General features: G+C 40.6%; 1 protein-coding gene across 1 annotated transcript in view; it reads left to right on the top strand.

Moving 5' to 3' along the window:
- Positions 1–19002, top strand: part of LOC124612475 (band 3 anion transport protein) — an 860143-nt gene that overhangs the window by 80819 nt on the left and 760322 nt on the right. Inside the window, exon 2 of the mRNA XM_047140708.1 lies at positions 8123–8129. The gene's annotated coding sequence lies outside the window, so the exon portion shown is untranslated. The remainder of the gene's footprint in view (positions 1–8122; positions 8130–19002) is intronic.

The following is a 19002-nucleotide window of genomic DNA, read 5'->3' as shown; positions in this document are numbered from 1 at the left end:
AACGAAGGACGGAGCAAGGAGGATATCAAAGGCAGACTACCACTGGCAAAAGGGGCATTCCTGGCCAAGAAAAATCTACTTGTATCAAACAAACACCTTAATTTGTGGAAGGAATTTCTGAGAACGTACATTTGGAGCGGAGCATTGTATGGTAGTGAAACATGGACTGTGGGAATAACGGAACAGAACAGAATTGAAGCATTTGAGGTGTGGTGTTACAGACGAATATTCAAAATTAGGTGGACTGCTAAGGTAAGGGAATATGTGGAAAACACTGACAAGGAAAAGTGACAGGATAATAAGACATCTGTTAAGATATCAGGGAATGACTTCCATGATACTAGAGGGAGCTGTAGAGGGCAAAAAAGGTAGAAAAGACAGAGATTGGAATGTACCCAGCAAAAAATTGAGGACGAAGGTTGCAAGTGCCACTCTGTGATGAAGAGGCTGACACAGGAGAGGAATTCGTGGTGGACAGCATCAAACTAGTCAGAAGACTGGTGACTTAAAACAAAGCACGTATAGAGATGAAAACATTAGCACAAGATGAGATTGAAGACAGGATCAGAGCAGTCGGGAGTTTAATTTAGTAAGTGCGAAAGCTTCACTGAGATGATCAACTCCAGTGCAGACGCTGCAAGAGAGGCGTTCTGCATCACATTGAGACTTACTGTTAAAGTTCTGACAGCTATGTCCCGAGAAGAGACAACAAATGCCCAGAGTACCTCGCGAAAAGGCCACGTTCATACAATCAGAGATTCGAGCCACACGGAGGTAGTCATTCTTCTTGCGAACCGTTCGCGGCTGCAACAGGAAAGAGCGCAAATGATGGTGGTAAACAAAGTACCCTCCGACACACACCGCAAGGTGGAATGCAGAGTATACTTATACATCAAGGAAGACTGGTGATTCAAAAATAGGACTTACTGACGAGAGACCAAACTGAATGGAAATAAAATACTGCGTGTCACCAAAAAATGTTCAAAGGTGTGTGAAATCTTATGGGACTTAACTGTTAAGGTCATCAGTTCCTAAGCTTACACATTACTTAACGTAAATTATCCTAACGACAAACACACACACCCATGCCCAAGGGAGGACTCGAACCTCCGCCGGGACCAGCCGCGCTCTAAACTTATATCTGTATTCATCTCTCTCACACAGTGAATAGTGTCGGCGAGGAAGTGTGTGGGTATACATTACCTGCGTCAGTGCTTGCACAGAATTCCGCTGTATAAACTCATAAAAATAAATTTCTTGATTTATTTCGGAATTTCCTATTTTTATATTTCATGTTCGTTACAGTGATCTGTGAAATCATTAAAACCGAGTTGGATTTATTCTTTATACAACAAATCTCGTAGACTGGAAAATTCACTTTGTTAAATGGAACTAAGCTAATACTGCACTTGTAATAATGTACTACGGTATTTGCTGAGCAGCCATAATCACACTATCCACAGGTTTTCATTTTGTCTGTGTGCGAAGAGTATCGATTGCGCTTTATTTTCGTATCCCTCTGACTAGCAGAGAAAGTGTTGGTTTGTACCTGCATGCTTCAAAATATTTACAGTATAAAACAAATTTCGAAGTTTCTCCGTTGTTGTTTGTGGATATAATGAAAAATGAGTTGACTATAACATACAGGACTGAGGACACTAAATCAGATTATATAAAAATGAACTTTGCTTGACAATGGCTGAGAAACACCTGATCGAAGAATATAAACAAAAAAATTGTTACGTGTTTTATTTTACTCAGTGGGAGTGTGTGTACGGAGCGATTTAAAGGGCAACGAGCGCATAAAGCTAATAACTGGTAAGGGGGATGAGAGACTGAGATTTATTGGAAGAATCCTCAGGAAGAGTAGAAGACGCACAAAGGAGGTACCTACCAAAGCCCTCGTTCAGCCGATATTATTTGAACATTGCTCGTCAGTCTGATATCCACACCAGAGAGGGTTGACAGAGGAATTACAGAAGAACCAGGGAACACCAGCGCATTTATTAACAAATTGATTTAGCGAGAGCTAAAGCGTCAGGGACATGCTCAGCCAACTCCAGTGACAAACGCTGTAAGAGTGTCGTTGTGGACCGCCTTGTGGTTTGCAGTTAAAGTACCGACAGCGTACGTTCCTAGAAGAGTCAGCCAATATATTATCTGCTCTTACGCATATCTCGAGAAAACACCATGAAGGTAATATTACAGAGATTCGAACGTACACGGACGCTTTCCAACAGTAGTTCTTCCCGCGAAGCATTTGCAACTAGAGCAAGAAAGTGAGGAAGACTGTAGTACAAAAAGCACGCCCCCCCCCGCCCCCCCCCCCCCCCCCCCACACACACAAAACTTGCGATGGCTTGCAGAGTTGAAGCTGAGAGATGTTATTTGGAGTGATAGCACTAATGAATGCCTGTTGTCTGAAGAAATAATGGGGAAATAAACCATAATAAAATAACGAAATCACCTTTTCAATTTGCAACGTTTCTGTAAGAATAACATTTTGTTAGGTACCTTTTCCCATTTCAAAACTGAGTTATTAAAAAAATTTAAACACCGCCGCTAAATTAGAGACGCAGAGAGTCCAAGTGAATGACTTAGCTTTCATGTGTTCCTCAGTTACTTGTAACTTCAACAGTTTTGCAATATCGTTCTGTCCTATCAATAAATGCCATGCGTCGTATGTTTGAACAATTAAGGGGGACGATCCTCTTTTAAAATACGTTACAGTTCTTCAGAGGTAATAAATATTCTTGGGCGACACTTCCATGTAAAACTTTCTTGTTGTTATCCACACAAAGCGAAATAGCCCTTACGTTAGGACACGAGATAAATTGGATAATAAACAGGACAGAAAACAAACTCTAATTTTTCAATTGTTAACGGAACACACATTTCATTATGGACAAACTTCAGCTACCAAAACCGTAATCTCGCAAACAAGGGTTCTGCTAAAACGATTCACATATCCAAGAGTTTTGACACTGTTCGTGTCTTCACAATAACTTATGACCTTCTTTTGATTTTTAACTAACGGCAAGTTTGTTTTACTTCTCCATTATTTTACCAGAAAAAGAATGTGAATTCTTGGAGTTCATGTGTTTCATTCCAGCCATATAAAATCATGTTGCAATCACGAATCTAGATAACACAGATGATACTGAATTTAACTAACGAAAGGAGAAAATAGAAAATGCAGCAAACAAAGCAGTCATAACGGAATACAGAACCCAATAAATGAGATTGACGGAAAGTGCAAAATGGCGAAACTGGAACGGTTAGCCGACAAATGCAAGGATGTAGAAGCATTCGTACGCGAGGGAAAGATTGATGCCACCATTAGGAAAGTTTAAACAATCTTTGGAGAAACGAGAAGCAGCTAAATGAACACAAGGAGCTTAAATGGCAAGCCAGTCCTAGCAAAGAAACGAAAACTGAAAAGTGGAGGAATCATACAGAAGGGCTATACAAGGAAAATAAACTTGAAAACAATATTGCAGAAATAGAAGAGGATGTAGATGAAGATGCTGTGGGAGCTATGATACTTCATGAATTTGACTAGCATTGAAAGAGCGAAGTCGTAACAAGGCCCCTGGAGTTCCCTTGGAAATAAAGAGATCAGTGGGTGAGCCAGCCATGACTAAGTATTCCAACTGGTGTACAAGATATTGAAGACAGGTGGAATACCCTCAGTCTTCAAGAAGAATATAATAATCCCAATTCCAAAACACGCAGGTGGTGACAAGTGTGAATGCTATCGAACTATCAGCTTCATAAGTCATTGGTGCAAAACACTGACACGAATTGTTTAGAGAAGAATATTAAAACTGGTAGAAGCCGATTGGGAAGATCAGTTTGGGTTCCGGGGACATGTAGGAACACGCGAAGTGATATTGACCCTATCTATCCTAAAGGATGTATTGAGAAATGCAAATCTACGTTTAGTGCATTTAGAGAAAGTTTTTGTCAGTGTTGATCAGATTACACTCTTTGATATTTTATATATTGGGAACGAAAGGTTTTTTACAGCTTGTACGGAAACCAGATTTCAGTTATAACAGTCGAAGGACATGAAAGGGAAGCCGTACTTGAAAAGCGAGTGAGGCAAGCTTGTAGTCTATCCCCGACTGACCAAGCTGTGAAGTAAATCAAGGAAAGATTTGGAAAGGGAATTAATTAATGTTTAGGGACAGTAAATAAAAACTTTATGTGCAGTCAAATGACTTGGAAGAGAAGATGAGCGAAATGGATAGCGTCTTGGAAAGAGATTATAAAATGAACACCAACAAAAGTAAAACGTTTGTAATGGAACGTAGTCGAATTAAATCAGGCGATGCTGAGGGTATTAGATTAGGAAATGAGACACTACAAGGAGAAGATGGGTTTTGTTATTTGGGGAGAAAAATTAATGATGGCCGAAGTTGAGAGGATGTAAAATGCAGACTGGCAACTGGAAGAAAGTACATCAGTAAAAAAGAAATTTGATAACGTCTAATATAAAATTAAATGTTTACGAAACTATTTAAGTGGATTGTAGGCACGTACGGGTGTGAATCGTGGGCGATAAGTATTTTAAACAAGAAGAGGATAGATGCTTTTGACATCTGGTGCTGCAATGGAATTCTGTAGATCGGATGGGTAGATCGAATAACTAATGAGGAGGCACTGAATCGAATTGGAGAAAAAAGAAATTTATGGCATAACTTGACCAAGATATGGGGTCGGGTGATAGAACACATCCTGAGACATCAAGGAATTGTTAATTTGGTGATAGAGGAAGTGTGAGAGGGAAAAAAATTGGAGAGGAAGTCTTAGGTATGAATAAAATGAGCAGGTTGAAATTGATGTAGGTTGCAGTAGTTATTCACAGATAAGGCGACTAGCGTGGAGAGCTGCATCAAGCCAGTCCTTGGACCGAAGAACATTGTAACAACAGCATCTTAGCAAGATCTGGTAGTCTGACGTGAAAACAAAAAAATGATTAATCAACTATCGTTTGTCAGGGTCGTCTGTAGACCCTTGGTAGGCAAAAAGCACGTAGCTGCTTGGATTTTCTTCGATTTATTGCGACAAGCTTGCCTATTTTATCACGAAGAGTTACGTAGATTCATGAAATTTCAGTATACTCACGTGTCATCCTCAATGGATACCACTAACTAGTAAAGCTGCACTGAAGATTAAATCTACATAATTCAGCTTAAAATGAGTCGGTCGTCTGCATTTCCGGGAAGCGTAGCCGCCAGCCGGTGTGGCCAAGCGGTTAAAGGCGCTACAGTCTGGAACCGCGTGGCCGCTACGGTCGCAGGTTCGAATCCTGCCTCGGGCATGGATGTGTGTGATGTCCTTAGGTTAGTTAGGTTTAAGTAGTTCTAAGTTCTAGGGGACTGATGACCTTAGCAGTTAAGTCCCATAGTGCTCAGAGCCATTTGAACCATTTTGAAGCGTAGCCGGCAAGGATGGTTCAAATGGGTCTGAGCACCATGGGACTTAACATCTGTGGTCATCAGTCCCCTAGAACTTAGAACTACTTAAACCTAAGCAACCTAAGGACATCACACACATCCATGCCCGAGGCAGGATTCGAACCTGCGACCGTAGCGCCGGCAAGGAATTTGGACAGTTATTGATAGTTGAAAAAAGAGAATTTCTGAGCCGACAAATTAGCACTAGCCGTTCCCATTTTGTTTACATTCTTACCCGTCCTGGAACCTGTTCCCAATAAAAAAAACGTCTAGCACTTACGTGTAATACGCAATCCCAGAACAAAATAATTTATAAAGTCAATATATGACCAAATCTTAATTAACTGTGAAGATGCTATCGTATGGAGTTTTTCTTCTGTGCGACGAAGAGAAAATTTCTTAAACCGATAAAAATATATATACAAATAATCCGAAGCCGTAACAGTCCAATGTGTTGAATATTCGAGTGAGATGTATTAAGCGTGGTGCATTGCGTTCTCACCCTGTCGGCATACATGCAACAGTATGCACAAATAAATAGTTTCCAAAAGGTCAACCACAGTAACGGGATTTTTCCGGGGCTCATTCCTCGGGTTCTGTTTGAGATAGAAAGGTAGAGCCAAGTGTTTTGGACAGCCCTTGGGCTAGGGATCATTTGTATACCAGACAGAATGATCGATTTACTGTAACTATCGTACAGTGCAGGGTCAAAATTTGAATGTTACACAGTTCCTCCAGCCAGGCAAACGGAGCAAATTGGTTCTTTTTGTTTTTGCATTAGACGTTATACGTGGTCTATGGCGCGCCTTAAGGGCTTACGGAGGCAACATTTAGTTCACGGCCGGTTCCAGAGAAAAGTGAAAAACCTTTTTACACCATTTTTTCGCCGTCATCAGCCGATATCTAAATAACTAACCACAACAAATTGTTCAAATTTTAACGATATATTCTCCAGGAATTCAAAGTGCCTCTTCCTATTTTCAAATATCTCTGTAAGTTATAGAGAAACACCCGGAAACCAAGTCGCAGCAGTAGCTCCAGTAGGAGCATTTTTCCGCTGGTACGGTAATGAAAGCAAGAGGAATTTCAGAATACTATCTCTGCTTGACAGTATGTATCCTGTTGTTCAGCAAATGGCTGAAATTTTTACAGTATATTCTTAACATATCGATTTCAAACAACACTGAAATTTTGTTGGTATCTTTATCCATTTACGAGAGACAAATGTTCAAAGTTTCCCCACTTGTACACGTGAAATACGCATGTAAATTGTGAAGTGAGGCGAAAACATAGTTTATAAAGTGACGTTTGCACAAAGAGATATGCTGGAAAGTGTCTTCGGTATCGTCAGACGGATTCTGGTAACCCCATGCTGTGGTACTGAAGCACATGCAAAATTTTTGTGCACGTAAAATCCGGTATGAGGTGTAAAATTAATTTTGTGTTATTTAATTAACCAATGGGAGAGGAATAAAGAGAAGGAGAAAGTGGAAGTGGGTGAGAGCCAGTGACAATGAGAGGCAGAGCCTATGACAATGACTACGAGGTAGAGAGAGATAGTGACAGTGAGAAGAGACAACAGCAGTGGGAACGAATGAAAGAGAAACTAACAGTAAGAGAGAGCAAGAGCAAATGGGTATCAGCGACTTTAGCGAAGGACTAGTTGGTTGACCGAGCGAGGTGGCGCAGTGGTTAGACACTGGACTCGCATTCGGAAGGACGTCGGTTCAATCCCGCGTCCGGCCATCCTGATTTAGGTTTTCCGTGATTTCCCTAAATCACTCAAGGCAAATGCCGGGATGGTTCCTCTGAAAGGGCACGGCCGACTTCCTTCCCCATCCCTCCCTATTCCGATGAGACCGGTGACCACGCTGTCTGGTCTCCTTCCCCAAACCAACCAACCAACTAGTTGGTTGTTCGCATGACAAAATTTTTGGGAAAATTTTTAAAGGTGTTGAAGAAGTTTTCCACCTTTTTGTGCTCCAGTAGGAGCATTTTCCGCTGGTACGGTAATGAAAGCAAGAGGAATTTCAGAATACTATCTCTGCTTGACAGTATGTATCCTGTTGTTATTCTGTGGAATTCGTCAGTACCTAAAACCCTATTGATTGCCAATATGTCCATTACTTCTTTGAATTCTTCATTTGTGTGGCCATAATGTCCATTGTTGCTTAACAATTCTTCAGGCTATTTTTATTCTGTCGTTCCAATTACAAATATGCGTGATTTTTTTCATTAGACGCATTTCGCTTTATTGAGGTAATGCATCATCAGTGATGGTGATTTTCGCTTGATTTCTCGCCTACATAGGGAAATGCATAGAGCTGCAGAACAACTAACAGTTAGACCATAATTATCAGTGTCTAATGCAGAAAAACATCAACGATGTGCTAGCAGACGGCATTTTCCGATGTAAGCGAAAAATCAAGCGAAATCCCTATTACCGATGACGCTTCACCTCAATAAAGCGAAAAGCGTCTGGTGAAAAAAATCATGCATTTTTGTAGTTGCAACGACAAAACAAAAATACCCTCAAGAATTACTTGTAAGTGTTGCAGCTTCAGTTTTCCCATGATAATTTGTGCCATATTACAACTGAGTGCTGACGTTTCTGTTTTGCAAATGGCAATTGGTATGATATGATCTTTATTTTCTTTCAGCTGCAAGGTAATCCTCACACATAAGAACGACAGTGTGAGCTGTCTTCTCGAATTCTGCTCGACACTGAACTATCCGTGTATGCCATTCGACGCAAGAACACGTTGTGTTGGTAAGGTTCATCAGCACTTAAGCTTTCGCAAGTTCTCTACGTCTTACAAATTAGTACTTGAGATCATCTAATGTCCTGAAATAATTTTTTTAAATAAATATATTCCTCTTATATTTTATGTTTTTTACAGTAAGGAAAATTGAATATGCTATGTAAGATCACTATTATTTATTTTTTCTTCTTTTTTAAAGTTAGAGCTTTACTAAAGAATTTGGTCTAACGTCAATAGACAAAAATTTAAGTTATTTGAGGTTTGAAGTTTTCAGACAGTTAAAATTCTTTTGTCCTTTTATTTTTTATTTTGTTACATACTAGTATTTACTTATGTATTGTATTATGTTAGACCCCAATTTCACTCATTAACACATTACTCAGTTTTCTTGCCGAATCATCCCGTAGCACAAATTACTAGCGTCCGTCAGGAACTTGTTTTCCCAGTATTGTTGTGTTCCTAAAATTCCTCAGTTACCGTATCTACACCCAAATCAAGAGAAATGACGTATACTGAGGGCTTGGAACAGAACAAAATAATTACAAAAACAACCATTGCAACATCAGTTGCTGCGTCATCTTTTGTATTGTCAAGCAACTAGGAAGCCAGAAGTTCAAATGGTTCAAATGGCTCTGAGCACTATGGGACTTAACATCTCTGGTCATCAGTCCCCTAGAACTTAGAACTACTTAAGCCAAACTAACCTAAGGACATCACACACATCCATGCCCGAGGCAGGATTCGAACCTACGACCGTAGCAGTCGCGCGGTTCCGGACTGAGCGCCTAGAACCGCTAGACCACCGCGGCCGGCAAGCCAGAAGTATTTCATGAAGGTAGATACAACTTTAATTACTAAAAAATGTACTTCAGAGGCAAAATAAATGCCACTATGCAGCGCTTTGGGTATAAGCTGTTGAGGCAAATCCGCATACCTGAAACCAACTCTACAGTTCACTATACTGCATCGATCAAACAAAAGTGTCTAGAGTTGCGCTCTAAGAACACTACGGTTCGGTAGTTTTGGTACACTGCATAAATGACTTAGTAAATGGGAGGATTACCAGTAGTATTTGTAGAATTGGTAGGGAAACAAACCTAAATGAATGTGTAAGAGAGAAAATAGGAGCAGACGACTTCTCTTTGTTTTTTGTTTGTTTGGTTGTTTGTTTTGTACAGAACCGCACATCATTCAGTGCTAGTCCATTGTGTATTATGTATCCTTATAGAATATAAATTGCATTTTATCAGTAATAAATATTAAGCGATAGAGTAAGTTCTGCGGTTTTATGTAACTAAAGCAATTAATTTTTATGCAGGTACAGTGCACATGCACAATACAAAAAGTATAATTATTGTTGTTATTTTGCAGAACGTTCTTCATCATCATTAAAGGCAAGAGTTTCATGTTATTACTGATAAATGTGAAAGTAGTTTATGAGTAACAAAAACGTGTTTAATAGAAGTTCGACGAAGTATTGAATCGATGTTTGATATAATTTTGTTTTGTGCTTTTCTTTTAGCTTTTCCTTTTTGTTGAGAACATTGGGTTTGCTAATGCTATGTGATAAACCTGTATTGTTTTCTTTACTTTTGCTACAACATCCTTCTGTTTCACGTTACAGATCAACAATTTTCGAATAAAACCTGAATGAAACATTGACAATTCTAGTTTTGCTATAAATCCTATTTATTATTCAGCAGGGTATCTGCGTAGAACAAAAATGTTCCGTAGATTATGTGGCCCTTTATATATCCTCACTCAGTTTCTAGACCGTTCACTGCTTCCGGTTTTTAGAGAAATCTAGTAAGATGCTGATAGTATGCGTAAAGAAAGCGATCGTTATGAGGTAAAGCCCGAAAGTAGGCAACACAGCTAACGTACAGGTAACACACGTACGACCTTAAATTACCAAAGCTACTCCTAAAAGTACCGTAGTCTGCACTCACTTATGGTAGTTCACGGTTGCTTGTGGTCGTTTTACAACTCTCGTAATATCTGTTCAATATCATACACAGAGAAGCTAAAACGAGCTAACAGCAGCCTAGTTTAGGAGCCTGCAGAACAATGTACAGTAGACGCCATCTTGTTTACCGTTACGTGGACACCGCATAACCGTACAATGAATGAAATGAATGTTCTGTGACCTGCGAGGGTCTGCTAGCAGGACTGATGGAATGAGGTACTGTTATTAACGTCGTACCACCCCAGATGCAACAGACTGCCCGACTCAGTTGTATAGCTGGCTGCCGAGGGAGCCACTAAGTTATCAAGCCGAGGTAGGCAGGAATCGAGCCCGGAATGCTCGGGAAGCCAACTAGCCAGCCTAGCAGAATTCGCAGCGTTGTCTGCTCGTTGCCGAGTTTTTCGTGCTGACTGCGGACTCAGCAGATTTGTAGGGCTGCGTGGCACACGAGCACTGCTGCCTGTCCCAATGGCCGCTTAATCCGGTGCGTTTCCAACTCGGCTGTCTTCTGTTCATATCGAAAGCCTTTCTCGTCGCTGAAATACGGCGTCAGTTACAACCACCGTAACGACCGCTGGTTATAATGCAGTTATTTCACTTCCTTGCTTTAGAGCTGTAAAACTACCGTAGCTACCGTAAACTGCCACAAATAAGTGTACGGTAGTTTTCCTAGTAGCCTTGGTTATTTAAGATCGTAACCGTGTTACGTGAACGTTAGGTGTGTTGCATACCTCTCACCTCAGTCTATATCACTAGACGACTAACCTGGTGCATCGTCACCCGGTCCCAGTTGCAGGTCTTCCAGGGGTGACAAAATTTTGATTTTCACACAATTATTAACGGAATTTAAAAATTTAAAATGCTGTCATAACCCACTCATTGAGAGATATAATCATATGTTAAAGATTTAATGCTACGAGACAAGTGTTATAGTTAGAATTGTGTGTATGTCTTGAGGCAGAGGACCTCACGACGCGCAAATTACCCTGATCATACTCATCCTGTATTTGAGAATGGCAGCACCTATGCGACGTCCAACCAAATTTTCACATAATTTCAAACTTTTACAAAAAAATTTCTCAGTGAAACCTCGCAAAATGATGAAAGGGAAAAGGTTCAAGTTTTATGGGTTAATTGTCTTTTGCAAACTGTAATGAAAGTCTTAATAAGACCAGACGCATTTCATTTTATTCCAAAGCATCTTCAGTGGTGTCCGCAGCTCGTGGTCGTGCGTAGCGTTATCGTTATCGCTTCCCGAGCCCGGGTTCCCGGGTTCGATTCCCGGTGGGGTCAGGGATTTTCTCTGCCTCGTGATGACAGGGTGTTGTGTGATGTCCTTAGGTTAGTTAGGTTTAAGTACTTCTAAGTTCTAGGGGACTGATGACCATAGATGTTAAGTCCCATAGTGCTCAGAGCCATTTGAACCAGCTTTGAATCATCTTCAGTGGTCACTGTAACAATATGGTTTTTTTCTCTTACAGTTTTGTTTACTGAGATCATGAACATTTTTACAGTGTATATCTGCTGCTGCGGAAAAAGAAGTCGAAAAACAAAGAAGACAACCTATAAAACGTTCATCTACGTTTTCGCTGTTCATGCAGTAAAACGTCTGCATGACGTTTTATTACTAACTTTGTTTACAACACTTTGCAGACGGTGTCCCACTAAATCTACCTGCAAAATTATATCATTGTAAGATATGTTTCCGGAGATACGACGACATAAATATTGGGGTGCGTGAAAAACTAGCTTTTGTGTAAAACAGAGCGCAAATTACACAGACTATATTCATCCACTGTTTGATAATGAGAGCACTTAGCGACCTCCAACAAACTTTAAACATAATTTTTAACTTTTTCTCGCATGAAGCAACGTCAAATATTAAACCCATTAACTCATTTGTAAAGTAATCGGACGTTCGAAGCTTTTTTAAACGTGAGGGTTCACTTGTTAAAAGAATCGAGGTTTACTGTTACATTCAAAATGTGCAACTGAAGCTAGCTAATAACCAATTTCTGCAGGTTGTCCTTGGATTGTTCGCACAACTTAAACACTTCATGAAGCCCCAACAGCCAGAACTCTGAAAAAGTATATCCTCACTGCACTAGAAAAACACGTGCACTAAGTAACATCCTAGCAACTACTATAGAAGACAAGCAACAGAAACAAAAATTAACACACTAGATAAACACTTAACATAGCCTAATAACAGATGTCTTTTAACTTTTACTAAAATATGCTATATTTGTAATTGCGTAAATTTATTTTGGAAATAATCTGTTGAGAAAGTTAATAAAATCTCAACTCTCTTAGTGAGCAGAACTGTTGCCATGTCCCCTATTTTTCTAATATTAACATATTGCACCTCTCACATTTTCTTCGCTTGATTTAGATTTTGATTAATAGGATTAATAGGATGTGAATGATATCGTGGCTTAGTGGGTGGTCTTCGTATTGTAAATATCAAATGTAAAATACATACCGGAGGCTGAAACTCACATGAAGAATATTATGAATCGTTTGTGTTCCACAGTGATTATTTAAAATATATGTGATATGTGATGTTTATACTACAACAGTTTGTGCATCATCCTGAAAAAGCATAAGAACAAAAGCAAGACAAATCGCTGCTCACTGGAACATATTGGCTGTAGGTTACCAGGGGTCGTATGAATAAAACAGAGAATATACTTTATATTCAAAATTTCGGAGAACATTCTCAGGTCTGCATGGATAAAGCGAGTCTGAGAATATACTTCGTGTGAGAATGTTCTCACCGTGAGTAAAAGAGTGGGGAAGTTCCTCAAAATAAAGAACATTTTCCGATTTCGTATGAATAAACCTATGGGAGCCTCTCACAAGCGGAGAACATTCTCTATTTTTCGAAGTGAGCTCTGTAGCATACTTCGAGCTGTCAGGTCTGCTACCGCCGCCTGACAACCTTGATAAATTGTGTGCTCCGATTTCTGTTGTGTGTGAAACATATGTATTGTTAGGTTTTTGTTGATCGAGACAAAAGTAACATGGTCTTTGTGTTAAAGACTATAAAAATACGGTTATGGCTGCTGCCATTCCGCGGTCGGATAACATTAGGATATGTGACGGATATCAACGTAATATCACAAAAAGATTGCAAAACAATGGCAAATTATACGAGAATCGTTCAGGTAGACTCATACCGCCCAAAATGTTCCGTAATGTAGACTGCACGGGTCGTAAAGTGTGTTTTCATTTACAGCGTTTCAACAATACATTTATGCATTGTACTGCAAGTTTACATTTACAAGTTACTGCCGTGCCGTAATTTACTCAACAGGTGCAATAACTATGAATTTACAGTGAGCTGCAAACTTCAAATTTGTTCTCCTGAAAAAGTCGACTTTTCGAAATACACCACTTGGCAGCCAATCCGCCCATCTGTGAGTCTTTACAACCGATTCACCTTACATTTAATCAAATTCAGGCCCATTGATATGTTTCGATATCGAGACAACATGTAAAGTGGCGCCAAATATTTAAATATCCTTATGCAATGCAGGAGTGGATGCAATGCCGCTGACGAAAACAGTAATTAATTGGAGATGAGGATGTTGTGGCATAGAAATCAAATATTTTTTAGAAAGTATTTGTGGCGGGTTGCGTTCTTTACCAAAAATTCTTAACATTCACGGAATTCACGACTACCAGCGTGCATAAAATAACATATAATTTTAATTACTTGTACAATCAGTTTACACTAAATCAGTTCTGAAAAGCTGGAAGAAGACATAAAAAGCAGACTAATACAGGCAAAGAAGAGATTCTTGGCCAATAGAAGTCTGCTGCTATCAAAAATCGGCGTTAAATTCAGGAAGAAATTTCTGAGAATAAGTCTGGAGTAGAGGCTTGTGTGGTGGTGAATTATGGACTGCTGTTACAACAGAAAAGAAAAGGGGCGAAGCGTTTGAGATGTGTGCTGTAGAAGAGTTAGGTGGATTGATGAGATATGGAATGAGTATTTATACAAAGAACCGGTGAAGAAAGGGAAACACGGAAAACAATGGGATAAGATAATAGGACATGTGTTTAGAACTCAGGGAACAATTTTCATGTTATCATGGGGAGCCCTAGAAGGTAAAAACTGTAGGGGAAGACAGAAGTTGAAATACATCCAACAAATAATTGAGGATGTAGGGTGTTGTAAGTGCTACCCTGGGACGAAGATGTTGGTACGGTCGTATCAAACTTGTCGGTAGACTATTGTCTCAAAAAAGGAATCTGATAATGAATCTTCTCCTAACATGTTTAAGGCTTCTGTAACCACGGGATTTTTAGCTCTGAATTCCGGTGGACCGCAGTTCCCTTCTCTGCATCAACACACCAGAGCACAGCGTTTCGTTTATAAGTTGTAACGAGCTTCTCGTAATAACTAGAAGCGTCGTATTACGATTTACTGTTTGCATTTTAGTTTAAATTTTCAAATTTATGTAGCCACAGTTCCGCGTTTTAATAAATAGGTAGCTTATATTTCTGATGTTTCTATCGCGATACGCGTTTGTTTTCGTGTGAGCATCCAATTACACTAGTAGAATACTTTAGTTGGGTGGCAGCTCCCGCCTCTGCAGTAGCAGTAAGTATGTACCCACAATTCTTTGCTTCAATAACTGTCTATAGTTCTGCAGACTTTATTATGCCTAGAGACTGTGATAGCTGCGTTCAGATGTGAACTGAGTTACTAAACATTCGTTCACAGCTCCACGCAGTACTGGCCTCGGTCGCGCAGTTTGACGCCGTTGCCTCATTGTGGGGGTGGGGGTACGCCCAGCACGTCCCATGTACCCCCGATTAACCAGCTAGTGTGACGGCGCCGGCCACTGCCCGCATTTATGGTAACCTACCACCTGTGGTCGAGTGGGAGGTCTTCTCGAGGTGTGGCAGGTAGCGAAAGACTTTCCAGGTGACCGATCGACGGCAGGTCTTCCCATTTCGCCTGACATTCGGATTTTGGACGCTGTCTGTAGCTGATGAGATCCTGAGCCAGATGCAGCCGCTTGCCCTCTCCCGGAGGAAGCCTCTCGGACTGCAAGGCCTGGGCAGTCACAGAGAGTAAGATTACTGGTAGTCGGGAGCTCCAATATTAGGCACGAAATGGGGCCCCGCAGGGGTATGGCTGCCAAGGAGGGGAAGAGATTCGGCGTGCCTTCTGAGTACATACCGGGAGGAGTAATAGCGAATGTGGAACTGCGTCTGCTGGTTGCCATGAGGAGCACAGAGTGCAGCCAACTGCAGGTTGTGGCTCATGTCTGTACTAACGATGTCTGCCTCTTTGGATCGGAAGAGATCTCTTTGCCTTTCAGCGGCTAATTGAATTGGTAAAGAACGCCAGTCTTCCTTGCTAGATGAACGCAGAACTCAGGACCGGTTGCGGGTCTTTGTTATGGCGCCAAGTGGACGATCTGGATCAACATCCCAGACGTTTTTCCAACCGTGTCTTGCTCCAGAGAGTGGTGGGGTTTTGGATTCCGCTTAATAAGTCCGGTGTCCACTACATACAAGAAGCGGTTACATGGTAGGAGGGGCTGTGTGGAATGGGCTGGGAAATTTGTTTTTAATTTAGGGGTCCTCGGGAAAGTACAGGAACGAGTTCAGTCTCAAAGGGCGAAGGGCAAACACAGGACGATGATAGACATAGCAACCATCAGTATTGTAGTTATAAATCGTCGTTGCTGTGTTGGGAAAGAACCAGAGCACGCAAGCGCTAAAAGAAAGCACTGAAGCTCATATCATTTTCGCTATCTAAAGTTAGCTAAAGCCGGAGATAACTTCAGCCGAACTTAAAGGTGTTCTGAAAGAACAGGTTAAATACAGCTGATGGAGGCGTGTTTAGCGCTGTTAGAAGTACTGTATCTTGTAGAAAAATTGAAGTAGATTGATGCTGTGAGTACAGGTTGTACTTGACAACCGGAATAAATTGATAATTGGTTTCTTTTAACGACCCCCAAGGCAGAAGGTTCAATTGCTGAATAGTTCAAAGAAAACTTGAATATAATATCAAACGGACACCCCTCTCATACAGTAATAGTTGGTGATGGCTTTAGTCTACCCTCACCCTCAATATGTTGGCGAAAATGTGTGCTCAAAACTAGTGGTGGGTACAAAGCATGGTCAGAAATTGTACTAAATACTTTATCCAAAAATTATTTTGAGCATTTCTTTCAGACACCCACTCAAAGTGTAAATAATTGCGAAAACATACTTGACCTCTTAATAACTAATAATATGGAGCGAATAGGTAGCATCATGACGGCTACAGGGATTTGTGATCACAAGGTAGTTGTAGCGAAACTGACCACTGCAACATCCAATTCCACCAAAAATAAATGCATATCGATTTAAAAAAGCAGATAAAATTAGCTTGACGCCTTCCTAAGAGAGAGTCTTCACACCTTCCAAACTAACAATGTAAGTGTGGACCAGACGTAATTTAAATTCATAGAAATAGTATCGGCGGCAATTGAGACCTTTATTCCGAATAAATTAATAAAAGATGGTACCGATCGTCCATGATGTACAAAAAGGGCAGAATGTTTTTGCAGAAGCAACGAAAAAAGGATGCCAAATTTAAATGACACAAAATCTCCAAGACTGGTGAAACTTAGTTCGAACTTCAATGCGAGAGTGTTTTAATAGCGTCCACTACCAAACTCTGTCTCGAAATCTGGCAGAAAATCCAAAGAGATTCTGGTTTTATATAAAGTACACCATCAGCAAGACACAACCAATACCATCACTTCATGATACCATTGGTAATGCTACCGATGATTCTGCAAGTTCAGCTACCAACATAAGTGGCTTAGGATTAGCTATTCTCAGTGTAGCGAAGCACCTTAAACCACTTAATAAGGGCAAATCTTCCGGTCCAGTCCTTTTAGAGTCCAACAGTTCCATACTTAACAATCATATACATCCGCTCATTCGACGAAAGATTCGTACCTAAAGACTGGGAAGTTTCACAAGCCATATCAATACTCATGACACGAAATAGGAGTAATAGGATGAATTACAGATCCATATCACTGATGGCGATTTGCATTAGGATTTTGGAACATATACTGTGATCAAAACCAACTGCAAAATTATTATATCAGATTCCTGTGTGGTGCGAAAAGTGGCAACTGACTCTGAATAGGGAAAAATGTGAAGTCATCCACATGAATACTAAAAGAAATCTGTTGACTTTCGTTTACATGGTAAGTCACGCATATTTAAAGGCTCTCAGTTCAACTGCATACCTACGTAATAGAATTACGAACAGCGTAGAATGAGATTTTTACTCTGCGGCGGAGTGTGCGCTGATATGAAACTTCCGGGCAGATTAAAACTGTGTGCCGGACCGAGACTCGAATAATGTATATTCAAACCACCATTTAGAGAACTGTGTGGGGAAGGCAAACCGAAGACTGCGTGTTATTGGCAGAATGCTTTGAAGATGCAATAGGTCTATTAAAGACACTGCCTACTCTATGCTTGTCTGTCCTTTGCTAGGTTATTGCTGTGCGGTATGGGATTCTTACCAAGCAAGATTGACGGAGGACATCAAAAAAGTCCCATGAAGGACAAATTGTTTTGATCTATCGCGAAATAGGGGATAGGGTGTCACGGATATGCTAAGTGAATTCGGGTGCTAATCATTAAAAGGAAGACGTTTCTCATTGCGGCGAAGTCCTTCCCGAAATTTGATTCACTAACTTTCTCCTCTAAACGAGAAAGTATTTTAGCCGCGAACATACACAGGGGGAAATGATTGTCGTAATAAAATGAGAGAAATCAGAGCCCGTACGGAAAGACTTAACTGTTACTTTTCCACCATGCGCTTAGAGAATAGAGCGGTAGAGAAATAGTCTGAAAGTGGTTCGAAAAACACTCTGCCACGCACTTACGAGAGAACTGCAGAGCAGTAAGCCAGGTAAAACTCTACGTATATGAGCCCAGGCTACACGTCCATTTCAAGTTTGTTACTACGGAGCATGGTCATGTTTTTTAACTGGTTACGCGCAAAACTCGTGAATACCCCTTTATTTATAGTGCTCTCCCACTGCCTTCCTTATAAACATTATTCAACTGAACTCCACGTTCTCACGTAGCACATTTCTGAAGAACACAGCTTTGTTGGATACCTTTCAGCGTTCTTACAATATCGTTCTCACTTTTCATTTTGACCTTCCACTAGTTAACCCTCTTCTTCATTTACAGCCCAGGTCAGCATTTACAGTTTTATAGTGATTGTCTTTAAACAACGAAACATTACGCCATTTGCATATCAAATTATGCTGCCAGTCTCCAAGTTGTCTCATTTCAGCAAAGCAGTACCCAACTGTTCTAGTTCATGTCTTTCAAGATAACTCACAGCTCAAATAAAGTTTTGAGTCAAAATTCTTATCCCCATTCCTCTTTCGCGTCTTTCTCTCTACCACGGCCACTTACAGTGTCTTGTTTTTCTTTTCTTAACACTGTAATGTTTCGCCTTTAATAAACGTTTTACAGACATTAATATGCTTAACCTGGCCATCGGATTACATTAATTACAATTTTTTCATCATACATTAGGTACTAAGAAAAACTAAACTTTGTCCGAACAAGCCTTGGAGGTCGAGCGGTAGCGACCGGCCGCCGTGTCATCCTCGGCCCATAGGCGTCACTGCACGCGGATATGGAACGGCATGTGGTCAGCACACCGCTCTCCCGGAGCCGCTATTCCTCAGTTAAGTAGTTCTTCAACTGGCCTCAGTTCCGGACGGTCACCCATCCAAACGCTGGCTAAGTCCGAGAGCGC

Source organism: Schistocerca americana, chromosome 4, assembly GCF_021461395.2.
Source record: "Schistocerca americana isolate TAMUIC-IGC-003095 chromosome 4, iqSchAmer2.1, whole genome shotgun sequence".
NCBI lineage: Eukaryota > Metazoa > Arthropoda > Insecta > Orthoptera > Acrididae > Schistocerca > Schistocerca americana.
The sequence above is the reverse complement of the archived record's forward strand: the minus strand, read 5'-3'. Positions and strand labels throughout refer to the sequence as shown.